At 39.1% G+C, this 15,766-nt stretch overlaps 2 pseudogenes; one reads left to right on the top strand and one right to left on the bottom strand.

Moving 5' to 3' along the window:
- Positions 1-858: 858 nt before the first annotated feature.
- Positions 859-9,018, bottom strand: LOC115689072 (uncharacterized; annotated as a pseudogene).
- Positions 9,019-10,621: 1,603 nt separating this feature from the next.
- LOC115689081 (uncharacterized) lies at positions 10,622-14,848 on the top strand (annotated as a pseudogene).
- Positions 14,849-15,766: the final 918 nt, after the last annotated feature.

The raw sequence follows: 15,766 nt of genomic DNA on the forward strand, positions 1-15,766 counted from the left end.
TTGTTACCCGAAAAATATGGTAAAAAGTGTTGCGTGTCGAAGAGAAAGAAGATGGATTGAAAACTCCCGGGCATTAGCTGACCATTGAACTTAATTTGTTGTTTGAAAGTGGGTCCAACTAGAATTATTCTTTTGCATTCATATTATGTAATTAGTAAACGGAATATCGAACTTAATTTGTTGCGCCAAACAGGAAAAGTTAAGATTGGCTTTAAAAGGTGAGAAAGCAAGAGCGATCTCACTTTTCCGATTATATTATGATAAAGATAAATATACAATTTACTTTCCAAAAAGAAACAGTTTCCATGTTTGTCACTTTTCTTGCACGAAACCAAATCTCTTCGCGATTTTTTCCGCATGAGGAAAAAGCTTGCAATCATAAAATCGATCGAGATGTGCCCGGTCGACCCATCCCAACACACTGGGGTGAGATCGGAAGGGCGCCACGACCGGGATCAAACCCTGCACCAAAGTAATCATTGGAGCGAATCTCTCGTGCCACCACCGTACCTGATATTCGGGGGAACGAAAGCGTCTTCCTGATCAATCAAAGCATTCTTCGTTCTCAAGAGCATAAGCTTGTGCAATTTTTGGATATTGAGGTTTTGATTCACCAAATGCATTTTGCGGCTGTCATCTTTTTTAGGCATCCAGAATTGACCAATTCCCAAGTGGCTACTTTCGTCCTATGATATGTGCCTCGGGACATTTTCATATGCAATGTTTGCTAGGAGTAGGATGATAGGGTCCGTGCTCATGAAGATGACCCAAAAAAGAATGTTGTGATCTTCATTGCTATTCTCTCTTTGCGGATATTTAGATGGTAATATCGACCACGTTTTGCACGGAAACCGAACTTTACATTTCCATGCTCGAATCATAGGCGGGGCGGGGCGGGGCGGGGTATCCTCGCCCTTCGCCCTTTTCACTGAACTTTACATTTCCGTGCACAAAAATCTTCATTGCTATTCTCTGTCCAGGAATTCTCCGCGGCTTGATCCTCACAACCGTGGAAGATAGAGACCGAACATAAGAAGATCTCAGGCTTTGGTACGCATTCCTGACCATTCCACCGAACCAATCGCACCCTTTCGATTTCGCCCTTCCGCCCTTTTGGAAATCACTTGTCAAATGTACCACTAGAGGAGGATCATGCCAATCTATAAGCATGGACTGGAAGTCCATTTGGAATAAAAACACACTACAATTTTTTTTGTCTTCTTTTTTTATCGGTCCTCTTTTTCTTTTTCTTTGTCTTTTTGTCTTTATGCATGATATAGGTTGAGATTCCAAAACAAGGAAAACATGAAGAATTTATGCCAAAGTTGGTCAAAGCAAAGGCATTAGTAGTCCACATTGGGGTCCAAGTCAAGCCGAAGTTGCTTTGATAAAGGGAAATTTTGTACCAATTGGTGGGGCCCTTTTTTTCCAATTTCTCGTTTTGCCAAATTTGAACTGCCAAGATTGAATTTTCTTAGAATATCGCAAGAACTCAGTCTCTTCTTTTTGGTCCATGTGGAAGACAGAAACAGAAGGATTTTTACTAGGTTTCATGAAAATGATAGCTGATACGTTTTCGGTTTCGGATGATCAATACGTGAAAGAATTCAATTACAAATTTAAAATTAAAAATGGGTATCGCTTATCTAACGATGTGTGTGTATATATATATTATACATCGATGGCGGATCTAACAATTATCCAAAAAAAAATATCAGGCAAAAGAAGAGGGAAACGAGTTGATTAACTCTGTCATTTTGTGTAGCAATAGCAAACAAGAAAAAAAATTTGTATAACTAGAGTGTGGGTCAATTTTGAGTCCGGGAGGAGAAGAAAAAGTTTTAGGGGACCAAATCCGTCCAATTTCTCGGCAAAGTGCCGACATGACGGTGACGGTGCATCCAAAAAAAAAAAACTGGCAACATGCCCGCCACATCAGTAACTAACTAGAAAACCGGCCCGATTCCCATCAAATTGCATCAACTGTAGGGAAACGAAAATTCAATGCGCTGAGCACCCGAAAATCAAAATTCAGTGATCCGACCATGAAATTCACTCAGATTCGGCCAATTGCGGATGGGATATACCCGGTCAAACGCAAGATCTTCTCTTCTTGCAATCGAAAGAGTCCTTTCCAACATTGCAAACCATTTTCGCCAGATTAGATTATGCATGTGTCGTGTTTTGTTGAAACGTCAAAATCCAATCTTTTTAATAAGGCCTGCAGGGTTGGAGTGACTTTTTCACTATGTGCCACGAATTATTCTTGCCTTTGTTGTTTTTTATTTGTGTTTTTTTCCCCAAATTACTCAATTTGACACGCAACTTCATGTGCAAGTTTTGACATGCTCTTCGATGGCATCAGCAAGGATGCATTACTTTAACCGTGCAACCCCCCGGTTGATTCTTGTGTGTGGCGTCGTTTCTGCGATGGCGAAAGCGCATCTTGAGGGAAGGTCAGACGTCGTTTCAACTGCATCGGGACCCAGCGAAGCTTTCCTTCCTTTTATTAAAATGAAATTCAGATGAACGACTCGCCAGCTGAGTGTGCAGGAACACGCCTTGGAAACCTTGTCGATGCCATCGAAATGGTCTTCTGTGTGGAATGAAAAGTACGAAATGCGAGCGTTAAAAAGAAAAGAAAAGAAAAGAAAAAGGAGTTGTGACGATCCGAGCTTCTTGAAACGGCACGAGTTTGATGGGTAAATTTAAGAGAACTGACGAAAATGCTTAACGGTTCGGTTCGGTCGAAGCTGTTGAGGGTCAACCAAAATCAGTAAGGGTGCGAATGGTAATATTTCTGTTCCCGGAAATAATTTTTATTCAGAAATAGAAGCACAAAAATTATCTCAACAAGATAGAAAAAAAAAACAGAAATGCGTTTGATACGACCCTAAAAATTTCTATTCCCAATTTTTTTTATTTAATTATAAAAATGTCAATAAAGAGTTAACAATTCGTGTTTGGATAAAATTGGACTAGAAATAAAATCAAAATATATTATGATATAGAATTGGATGACTTTATTACGAAAATTACTCATCATAGACAAAGCAAATACTGGGATGATCGAGGAAATTGCTGTTTAGGGTTTAGGGTTTGAAGGTTTTAGAGTTTGGGGTTTAGGGGTTAGGTTTCGGGTTTTGGATTTAGGAGTTTAGGCTTTGGGGTTTGGGGTTTAGGGGTTTGGGATTTAGGAAATTGTTTCTCTAACATGACTTTTTTATTTTCCAGAAACAAAGTAGATTTTTTTTTATTTCCTGTTTCTGTTCTAAATCTATTCCCTGGCCACTGATCTATTTTGAAAAAAAGAAAAATTAACTGACATACATAAACATATTTCTATTCTTTTTATACTCTAGTGAATAAAAGAATAGAAAAACAGAGATATAGGAATGTTACCAAACAGGCCCTAACTCACTGGCAACACATGTCATCACGATGACAGGTCATGGCTTTTCTTGGTAAGTATAACAAACGGCCTCCATTTCACAAAGCCTAGTCAAAACACAATAAGAACTTAAGCCGTATCCAGGACATAGACATAACTCTGGCGACTAGGAAACATTCAAGCGAATTTGACACGGTTACATGAAGCTATCATTAGCCAAAATCAATGAAATACATGAGAGATGCAATTCATTAGCCATGCATTTCAAGACCATACGAAGATCGCTACGCAAGAGTATCGCTTCTGCATTAGCAAGGTAAGATCACATACTATAAATATCGGCAATAAAAGGAATTATTTTGATCAAACGGTTAATACCACGAAAAACTCATAACTGGTATAATCGTGACAAATTTACCTTAAATTAATTTTTTGACCACCAAAAATCCCAAACTGGTACACCTGCGACAATTTTATCCTACGTTAATTACTATTAAATTTTACTGTCAAATTACTTAGTTAAATGACCCGTGGCAATTGATGGATATACCAATTTGGAGTTTTTAGTAGTCAAAAAATCAGTTTTGAGTAAATTTGTCACAGGTGTACCGGTTTGGATTTTTGGCAGTCAAAAAATCAGTTTGAGGTATATTTGTCATCGGTGTATTGATTTAGAGTTTTTTGTAATATTATCCCTTGATCAAATCAAGATAACTGTTAAAACGATGACAAGTTACAGACAAGTACAACTACCGACAGTAATGTTAAGCAAATCAACCCCCCACCTCCCCAACCCACCCACACCAACCTCACAAAACCCAAATGAGAATCCCCCACCAAAAACAAATAAAAATAGGTGGAGTGGTGTGAAAATAGCAAGAAACTCTACTCCAGGACAAAATGGTCAAAGGAATTCACTTGCAAGAATGACCATACATTGATAATGGCTGAGAGAATGGTGAAGGTGGTTGCGGTTATTTGCTATATCAGAAGTTTCCTTGTTTCTCTGATAGCTACAAAAAGAGATAAAAGGAAAGTAGATAAAGAAGCAGGAGATGTCTCACCTTTTGCACGGCAGGCCAAAGCTCCAGAAAGCCTTAATCGATTTTGACGTCCTTCCTTCTTAAATTTCAACTTTACTTGCTGCTGGCGCGTCAATTTGGGGAAGAGTTCTTTGATCATTTGAGAGATCCGTTCCAAATTGCCTTATACCCTGGAACGTGTTGAGAGGCATACCGAGCTAAGTTTTGAACCGGTGATCCAGCTATGCACTGCATTTTATGTCTCATATAGAAGGGAACTCTAAAACCCTAATAGAAACTAATGATTTTGCTGAAGAAAATAGGGTACTAATTCTCAATCTCAAGCCACAAGTAGGGGTGAGCGGTTCTAGATTCTAAGTTTCAGGTTCTACTTTGAATCTGGAACCTACCCGTTGGAACAGATTCCTCATTTTTTGGAACTTAGAACCTATTATGCATACTTTGGAACCTAAAACCTACCTTGTCACAGGTTTCAAAATCTACTCAGATTCCACATGTATTATTAATTGAACAATTGCAGTGAATCATCACCTTTAATGACCACCATTTGTTGCTACAATCCACTAACCATAACTTATATTTAGACTCACGAAGAATATAAAAAATTAACAAAGTAAGTCTAAGTCATAAAATGAAAACTCAGATTAGTAGTTCTAGATTATACACTCAATATCGGACGTCATGAAATACCGGAGGATCGCATGAAGACATAGACCAAGAAAAATACAAAAACTCGTTACAGGTTCCAAGTTCCACTTACCTTGTGGAACTTGGAACCTACTTGTCGAAACAGATTCTCTAATTTTTGAAATCTAAAAGCTATCCTGCATACCTTGGAACCTGAAACCGGATAGGTTCTCACGTGTCCAGTTCTCAGGTTCCAAGTTAGCAAGAAAAAAAAAACCAGAAATTCGTTGCAACATAGATAAAATATATCTGCCTTGTTAGGTGCCGTTCTCTCAAATGTCCAAGCAAAGCCGGGAATCAGGAACATAATATTTACCAGGCAATTCATCTGCAATTAATTCTCTTTCAGAAGATTACGATTTCTAAAAGCAAATGGATTATGTGATAATTTAATTCAGTGCACCTCATAAAACGATTCAGTGTCTTGCTTTGACCACCTAGTGCGAGGTGTTTTCTCCATGAAAGACTGGTAATTGAAGCAAAGAGGGGTTTGGTTCAGCACTACTATGGGCTTTGTGAGAGGAGCCTTTTCCTTGTTCAGCAGGAAAATTCACGCCTTCCTTATGAGAAGCATCTCCTTGAGATGATTTGTCACCGCTGCACAGAGATGCAATTAGACTCCTGACCGCAATATAGTCAGTATAGTTGCACTAAGTGCACAATGAACACAAAAGCCATGTACTCAGTTTCTAACTTCTCTATTTTGGCTGTTCAGCATATCCAGTACAATCAAGTCTCAGATTAGTTCTTTTGACTATTAGGCTGGGGATAGGACACCAATTAACCTGCAGAATCTGAACTGACTTCAAAATTTCTACTTTCAACAAAGAAATTGCCATGTTAATTAGCTGCCGATTTTTCTTCCATTTACTTGGTATTTTGCTAGACAAATTGGTATAGCCCGAAGCTAGATATATTCCGTATTATACAATACCTTGTTCTGAAAATGAATCAACGGGCCATTGCCTATATCAGAAATCAAAATAAGAAAAGTATAAGGAAGCTTTTCTAATTACATTAGACTTCTCCCAAGATATCAAAAGTCTGCAATAGATTTTAGGCATTACGAGGGCATGATGCATCATGTCCACTGCAGACAAGCCAGTGCCACGGTGGTAATGCTCGCCGTCTCAACACAAGCCGCCACAAATTTTGTCTCTCAAAATCTGTTTTAGGGAAAAGAAAAGGCTAGAGTAATACAATAACAGAGCTTCCAAGAAACTATCTTGTACAAACAATCAGCTAAACCAATTATGAGCAAACTTCAGCAATAACTACTTGCATTTGTCAAAAAAAAGTAGCAAAGAGCCAAATATCTCACTGAATTTAGATACCTCTGATTATTTGAATCAGTTTTTGATGGCTTTGCCTTTTTGACCTGCAAAACAACACACATATAAGCACCAGAATTAAGAATATCAACAAGTTTCTGGATCAGAATTCCAAATAACCATAAGAAAAAACATAAATCTCATTGGGTACTGTTAAACGCTCCTTATGTTCTGCAAGAAATATCAGATCCTTAATGCACAACTTTCTATAATCAATTTCATCCTCTGAGGTTTGAAGCAGAACCTCGTCCACTAATATAAGAGGAAAAGATGTGCCTATGGTGAGAGAGAGAGAGAGAGAGAGAGAGAATTCTCAAACGCTCATATATGTAATTATCACATCTTTTGTCACGTCGAGTAGAGTGAGAGAACCTTTTGCGCTGTTTCTTAGCTAACGGTCATTTTGACTTTGTTGGACTACTTTTCTTCTGCGAGGAATTCTGTCTTATATTCATCACCATCATATGATTCATCTCCACCAGAGTGACTCTGAGTATGAGCTTCAGCTGAGTTGTTGCCATCAGAGTGAACCTCGCCATCAGACTCGTCAACAAGTTGACACGGAGCAGGATGCTTTCTCAGCTGCCTGGTTGAGTTGTTACCTTCACTCATGGTATTAGACACACAGGATTTGTCTTGCATCAAAGGAATAACAGAAGCAGCCAAAGTTTCTCTATAATGATGACTCTGCACAAGCCAATTAAAAAATTAAATAGGTCGGAAAATAAAAGCATATATGGATGTTAAAGCATTTTAATAGTATACTATGCATTTATGGAGCAGCTTAAACTTTCACATAAATTGCATATTGTCTCACAAAATTTAGATTACTAGAGTATGGCATAAGATTTCCTTTTCTTGCTGCCATGGGGTTGACCTGTGAACAGGGTTACATTGTACCAGATCAGGAAGTTGTATGTTCAAATCTGAGTGTGATGATTCGTGAAAGGCCAGACCTCTGGAAGTACCATCGTCAAGCTCCATGGACGAGTAATCAAAGATATCATCAGGTATGGAGGCAGGAGCCGAGCCTTCATCAAGATGTTGGGTTTCAGACAGAACCAAATCTCGGGGCTGATCCCCAGGCCGAACTTCTGAATTAGTGATGCAAAAAGTAGGCTTCCCTTCTTCGCTTCGTACTTTGGTCTCCAATGGATCTTTGCTCTCGGACCTTCCTAGAATTAGCTATTTTGAATAAATTAGACAGCAGATGCAGCAAATAAGCGGCAATGCGCTGCACTCAATAAGCAAAGTCAATACCAATGCCAATGCAGTGATTCTCTCACATGAACTGTCTGTAGTTCGCAAATCAGGAAAAGTCTCCGCTTCCTGCACAGGACCAACATTTGTTCACAAGTTCAGGTCAATGATACTGAGTTGAGAAAAGAGAAATCTGCAAAAAAAAAAAAAGTACGGGTGGCCACCTCTGTTTCTCAACTGTCCTCGTAAATATGAGAATTTCCATCTACAGAGGGAGCATCTTGCCCATCCAGTGCCACGTCTTGGGTCTCCTTTCACAGAAACAGGAATGAATGAGAAGCTGTGCAGCATCAGTCATGCTGGCTTCAATTGATTCAAGGTAATATGAAGTTGGAAGATCTGAATCTCTTGTTTCCTTTATGTCCCTTGAAAGATGAATGGCTCTTTCTTCTGACAAGGTTGTAGCCTCCTGACTAATACCACTAATATCTGCAGACAGAAACTTGTTTCCACGATGAGCATCAGCATCAATTTGATTGCGGGACTCATCTGCCTTGTGGTCTGTGAATGAAAGAAAGTGATTCAACCACCAAAAGACCAAACAAAGGGAAAGAAGTTAATGAAAGACTAATCAAATATCTTTTGCCTCACCTGTCATTTTTCCAGATTTGTTATTCAAGTCATCTAGAGAGTCCCAGCCAGAAACTGTGTCTGTGTTCTGATCAGAGTAGAAATAATCATTGAAAAAAAAACATATAACACTACAAGGAAATATGAATTTATCTACCCCTCTTGATGACTTAGAACAGTCTGCTACCCCCAAGCTGGTGGAGGGCAGCTCAACAGGCAGTTCCTCTACGACAGGGGGTTGAGATGAAGTGATGGACGTAGAAACATTGTTTCTTGATTGGTGCTTAGGCTTGGGTTGGAACTTGCTACCAACCTTAACTGCGTTGTAAAAAGGATCAGAGAAACATTTAGAAAGTTTCCTGTACGGGAAAGGAAAATTCAAATACATTCTGTAGTTCATACCACTGGTTGCAAGTGGCCGAGTAAGTATATTGCTAATGAGGTCATCATCCATCCCAGCATCCATCTAGAGCCAAAAGCATCTTTGAGGTGAGAAATCTATAAAGTATCTTATTGCAACAAATCTAAGTCAGTTATATTTTGTCCAGCTCACCTCCCCATTCAATTCGCCAAAGACAAAACAATCCTCAACATTTGGAATTGGCACAACAAAATAAGAACGTAGAGCATCTGAGGTACCAAAATCCTGTTGAACCACAAGTTTAGATGAAGTACTTGTCCGTTCCATATGGTCGAGTGCCGATCGTGAACTTACACTGCTCCTACACGGCGCCATTTTCCCAAAGCTATCAAGAGTAACCAAAGTTGAAGCATTGGGGTCGCTCAATCTATCATCTTTTGGACCAACGTCCTCTAATGACTTTGTCATGTCCGACTGGGCAGTACTTGGTGATACGGCCTCTTTCTTGTCATTACTATGGGGGATTAAAGTCCCCAATGGAGATGATTACTTTCTTAATGCTGGTCTTCCCTTGGGTTGAAACTTGCCCGTAAAAGTGCCTAGCAAGAACTTGATATCAAGCCTCGGAAAAAATCATGCTAGGCACTCGCATACCTTGCTTTGCAGCAGGTACAGGAAACATATCTTCAAAAGGACCCACTTTAAAAAGCTTTAAGTCTGTTACCACGGTCAGGAATATCCGATATACTAGTCAGAACTTGCATTTCTTAAAACACAGATAAGCTTCCTTGGTGAGGCTCTCAAATAAGCAGTGGACGGCAACTGGAGAAAGACCACAGACATAAATGAAGTACAGTTCTAAAAAGTCACATAACCCTGTTTCCATCTCCAGCATAAATAGTTGAATCTCTGCATATCCCAAAGAGAAACAAAAAGGGCGATGTATTGCAACATATTCCTCTCAAAATCACCAAAAGCATATGGCAAATTACCAGTAATTTTCTTTCTCAAATACGCCCTATGTCGTATAATGGAAACAATCTCACTAAGATCACTGTCATTGCTTATACCACTACCTTATACATTGCTTTAAGTTCACTGTCACTGACAAAATGCTGCCCACACCCTTCTCACTAATAATCCTTGCCCCGGTAGCAGCATAACGTAAAGTTGGATACACAACCTTCTGGAACAAGACATGATCAAGGAACATTGTGCCTAATTAATCTCCGAGTTAGTGCAAACTACTTCAGTGTCAGCAAACAATAGACAGAAGAAACTATTTCAGGTTGCATCATAGCAGTATACTAAATTCAACCATGCCATTGCCTTGCCGTGGCTAATGGAACTTCCCTGAGCCTCACATAGCAGCTTTCCGATGCTCAAAGTTAAATTTTTTATACTAATATGGTACGACTGCAGGCCATGTTAATTCGCATAAACCCTCAACCCCTTCCTAGTCATGCCAAGCCAGTATCACTTAGTCTTAGCACCCAGGACCCAAAAAAACCAGTGCAAAAAGAGAGAAGCTGGCATTCTCTCACTGAAGAAAGGCCGAGACCCCCCATCCTCGAGGAATGAGGGGCCCATTTACCTTGTTTTCAGCTAAGTTCAAGCTGTTCGGCACGTGGCTCCGAAGGTGTGACTCTTCATTTTATGAGTCACGTTTCTTCTTACATCGGCATCTTTTGTTAGTTCTTTTCTAAAAATACTTGAACCTTTCTGATAATATTTTTTATGTTGACTGAAAATGTGAGGTTTCTGGTAGTGCAAATTGTAGGTAATTAGTTATAACTTCTAATGTGAAGTGGATGTGTAATTTATTTGGTCTACTTATCTATTTTTTATTTCCGTGACAGTATTTACTACTATTCCGTCCTCGATCTTTTCAGAGTGAAACAATTAATTAATGAATGAAAGTTCTCATTTGATCTTTTCAAACCAGCGTCATTTAAGTTCTGTTTTGTTTAAAGTACAGATGGGATCAGACAGTCTAAATGGCAAGTGAGCCATTCTGAGCCGGTTTTTTATGGTCCTACACGTCCAATCTCTGGTTTTGAATTGGCCAGCGAATTTGAATCGCAGTATCCTTTTTCAAGGTGGTGATGCGGCCATCTTACCTTAAGCTTCATACACTGGTAAGATAAAGAACTAATTACATCTGTATTAAGTGGCATGTGTCAAATTCAAATACGATGTTCTTTCTTACTTACATTCTAGTGTTTTCCTTAGCTGATTGGGTTTTGGTCAGAAATAGCATGACTTTATTTCCCTTGGAACTGTTCATGGGTAATTGTTTAAAAGAAGAGGATCGTCTACCCCACGATAGTTCCAGGAGCAGAGACTTTGACATTTTGACTTTAGACCAGTTAAGACTGCTGATTAGAAGTCCTAAAAAAAAGAAAATACTGCTATCAATCTACATTTTGCGTGCTTGTGTTGTAAATGTATGCTTATATTGTGGTCTTTTTTTGTCATGTAGTATGTTTCTCGCAGATTCATCATGCAGCACAATCGGGAAAACAAGGAAATTGCGACACTCGGATATTCTGGCAGGTCGTGGCCAGTGAAGCTTAGGAGCTATCAACGTCCAGTCCGTGGGACAATGTTCTCTTCTGGTTGGTCCCCATTTATGAGAGAAACTCGTTTGCGTGTAGGGAATGTTTGCGTGTTTGAGCTAATTGATGGGGATGATATTGAGTTCACAGTCTACATTTTCAATGGTGCAGGTGCGAACTTGATCTACATTGTTCGAAATGCACACTTGCAGTGTCACTCTAGGCTAGTTTAAGAATGACATGAGTTCTGGATTATGACTATGCCTCATGTATACAGTCAGTGCTGCATCACAAGTACATTTTCTTATTCATTCTTCTATAAATCTACATGAAAACGTTTGAATAAGCGTTTTTTATGTTGATTGGTAACCTAATGATTTAGGTGGTGCAAATTATAAGTTGATTTGTTTCTTATTTTGTGAAGGGCCTTTGCAATTTACTCAGTCAAATTGTCTGAATTTCAATTTTCTCGATAATTGTAGTTTCCGTTCTGTGCTAAACCTTTTCATAGTAAGTCAACTAAAGAAACATTGACACCAATCTATATTAAAGTTCTATTAAAATTCTCCTTTTTCTTTAAAGGCGGAAACGAACATTCTGAACACACAGTGAACCATTCTGAGCCGTTTTCCATGGTCCTACACCTCTGAGGCCTCTCACTACACGTTAACTAGCCTGCAAATTTGGTTCGGACCATCCCTTTTCCAAAATGGTGATCCCGCGATCTTATATGAAGCGCCTGGTAGGATCTTGAGCTTAGGTCATCACTGCTGTACATAACAAATTTTTTTTTTTTTTTTTTGGGTAAGGTAAACAAAATTTATGATTGCTAACACCTACAATGCCAAGAACACATTAGCTGTTGATGTGTTCATGTTCACTTTTGGAGATTTTTTTCTATCTATTTAATCGAACAGATTAGTTGAACAATACTCATTAATAACATGTATTAAAAAGGATATGAACTAGCGATTTCTTCCTCCAATCATTACCTTCTCGCTCTTTGCCCTCCAACATATCCTTGGAATTTCTCATAACACTTGAACAATTTCATTTCTTGGCAGTTCAATATTTAAATGTGCAGAGTATTCCGGGTGGATTCATCAAGCAACATATTCAGGAAAAACGAAGAGCAACTCTTAGGTATTCCGACAGATCGTGGCCAATGAAACTCGTCAGGAGATACAGATGCGTTGGAGGGGCTCCGTCTCTCCTTTTCTGCTGGTTGGCGTGCATTTGCGAGAGAACTCATCTACGCGTGGGAAATGTCTGCGTATTCGAGCCAACTGTTACTTTGGCTGGTAAAAGCGTGACTTGAGTTCTGGGTTTACAATTATGCCTCCCTTATTTGGTTGTGCTGCATCACTGACAAGTACGCTCTCTTTTCTTCGTTATTTTAAGATAGACTAAAAACGATTCACTAAGACTTTTGTGTGTCGATTGGTAAAGAAATGATTTAGGCAGGAATTGTAGTTGATTTGCCTCTTCAGATGTGAAGAGCACTTCTAATATATTCGGTGAAATTGTCTGAATTTTGATTTCCATGATAATCATAATTTCCAATCTACGAATAGATCTTTTCTTAGTAAGCCAATTGAAGAAACACTCACACTAAAGTCTATTAAAGTTCTCATTTTCAGCTCAATGCAGGAATGAACAGTCTAAGCGCAGAGTGAATGATCCTGAGCCTGTTTTTCGTGGTACTACACCTCCGAAGCCCCTTACTACTCCTGAATTAGCCGGTGAATTTGATTAGGAGCATCCCTTCTTCAAAGTGGTGATACAGCAATATCATGAGAGTAAATTGCGTAAAATCTCAAGCCTAATCCATCACTGGCATGTCTCAAGTTCAATTACAATTGCTATAAATAATGCCTCAATACTGTGCTTTCCCGAGTTGATTTTGTTTGTATCTGAGACCATATGGCATATTGTTTTTCTCAAAAGTGTCCATGGGGAATCCTAGTGATGGAGTAAAATTGAACCAGGAAAAAATCAATAAGTAAAGACAATTATCGGGTCAAGACTATCCTTCACTTGGATATTCTCCACTAGCTGCTCTATTTACTATCCAAGTGAAAGGATGTACAATCACTTCAATGGTAAACTAACTGAAAAAAGCTATCAGTGGACTGTCACTTTTTAAAGAATGCTTTAGATTGCAGGTTAAGATTGATGACTTTCATGAGCCTCCTAAGGCTGTTGATTAAAACTCCTGATGTGCTGTTTTTACATGAGTGTATGCTTATGTGATGTCCTTTTAACATACAGTGATTCGTTCAAACATGTATGTATGTGCAGACCGTTCCTGGTCAATTTGCCAAGCAACATATTCAAGAAAACAAGGAAATGGCGACTCTTAGGTTTTCAGACAGATTGTGGCAGGTGAAGCTCTTAAGCTATGCGCATGAAACCCGGGACAGGGTGTTCTTCTCTGCTGGTTGGCCTGCATTTGCAGGAGAAACTCATCTGTGTTTGGGAAATATCCGTGTGCTTGAGCTTATTGATAGGGATGATATTGTGTTCCTAGTCTCCATTTTCAATAGTGCCGGTAAGGGGCCCTCACATTGATTGAGATGAACATCGGAACTGTTACTCTAAGCCATTCGCAGCATCGATATGAATTCAGGATTCCTAATTATGCCTCCTTTATTCAACTAATTGGGAATCAATAAAAAGTGGACTCTTTCCTGTTTATGTTTTCTTCTTTTCTACGCTACTCACAATAACTTCCTTTTTGGAAAGAAACTCTCAAAATTGCGCTTCTTTAAGCTTTATGGTGGCTCAACCTGGCTTATAACTATTTAGGGTAATAATGTCAATTGCACTTTCCTTAAGCAACCTGTGGTTTTACAAGGTCAATTTCTACTTGCACCACATTCTTTTCGTCATCTCTTTTCAAATTCTTTAAGCTTTTAAACAGCATGTTGGTGCAATTTGTAGTTTGTTAGTTTCTTCTGATATGAAGAGCATTTAGAATTCATTCCGTCAAATTAGCTGATTTTTTATTTGCATGACAACAGCAATTTCCAATCTCTGCTAAATCTTTTCATAGCAAGTCAATTAAAGAGATGTTCACACCAATGTCTGTTAAAATTCTCAGTGTTTCACTGCAGGCGGGATCAGACAGTCTACATGCAAAACAAACCGTTCTGAGCCAGATTTCCATGGTCCTACACTTTCAAGGCCTCTCAAATCCCCTGAATTAGCAAGCGATATTGAGTTGGAGTTCCCTTTTTCAAACAGGTGATTCCTCGATTTTGTACCAATAGCCTGGTAAGAACTGGAGCTTAAATCATCACTGACAAATCATGTGTTCAATTTAACAATTTTGATGGATTGGTTGTTCAAAACATGTACATGTCCAGGGTGTTCCAGTTGGATTCACCAAGCAACATATTCAGAAAAACAACCAAATAGCGACTCTTCGGTATTCGGACAGATCGTGTCCAGTGAAGCTCATTATGGGCCATAAACGGGGCAGAGAGACTCTTCTGTCCTTCTCTGCCGGTTGGCATGCATTTGCGAGAGAAAATCATCTGCGTGCAGGAAACGTCTGCTTGTTTGAGCTCATCGATAAGGATGACAACGTGTTTGAAGTCTCCGTTTTGAGTGGTGCTGGTAATGACCCGATTCATCTTGATTGAGATGAATGTTGAAAGTGTTACCTCAGGTCATTGCAGTGTCGATATAAACTCAGGATTCCTAACTACGCCTCCTTTCATTGAGTATCGCGGCGGGGAATCAATGAAAAGCACTCTTTTCAGCTTTTGACTTCCCTCTTTCTTCCTTTTCGTGCTTAGTTTCAATTCACTGACTACCGTGCTCAGAAAGAACTTCTCAAATTCGGTGAAATCTCCAAGGTTCCGGACGGCTGCTGAACTTTGACCAGTAGATCTATAATAGTGTTAAAATGTCATTCTTGACTCAATTGAAAAGCTCCATCCATTGAAGTTATCAATTGTCCAAATGAGCATGGTAAGTTGTCAAAAGCTCTCAATGACCAATTTCTGAAGTTCCAAACGTATGAATTCACTGGGATCAATCATAGTCAGAGGATCACAGCGGTAAATGGATTTAATCTTGTCGTGGCGCGATCCCATTTTAGGGAAAACAATGATCAATAGGGTTCAACATTAAACACGCTAGAAGGGTTAAGTGATTGTTCAAGTCATCTCGAACGAGTTTCACCTCTAATCTATCAGTCAGTATTTTTCAAGCACCTTCAAGAAAGTCTTAAATATAGCTATATTTCAATAACTTTTGCAACTATAACAAAACAAATACATGTTTATTTTCAGTAAGTATTTAAATTGCGCATGTACCCATCGATGATGATGGTCTATTTGTTTTTCTTTTTGAACCAAATGGGCATTTATGGAAAGGCCACATGCAAATAGCTCATGTTTCCTGCTCACTACTTCTAGCCTTCTCGAGTTCCGGATGGATTCAATTCAAGAGCAAGAGGCAAGCAATGTCTGCTTCATGCTAATGAAATTGCCATTTGCAGCTCCTTGAAGCCCACTGTCTTTTGTCCTTCTCATAATTCCCTCAATATTGGGGCT

The sequence above is a fragment of the Syzygium oleosum genome, unplaced genomic scaffold, assembly GCF_021117445.2.
Source record: "Syzygium oleosum isolate NSW1041296 unplaced genomic scaffold, Sole_v2.1 Sole_v2.02, whole genome shotgun sequence".
NCBI classification, from domain to species: domain Eukaryota; kingdom Viridiplantae; phylum Streptophyta; class Magnoliopsida; order Myrtales; family Myrtaceae; genus Syzygium; species Syzygium oleosum.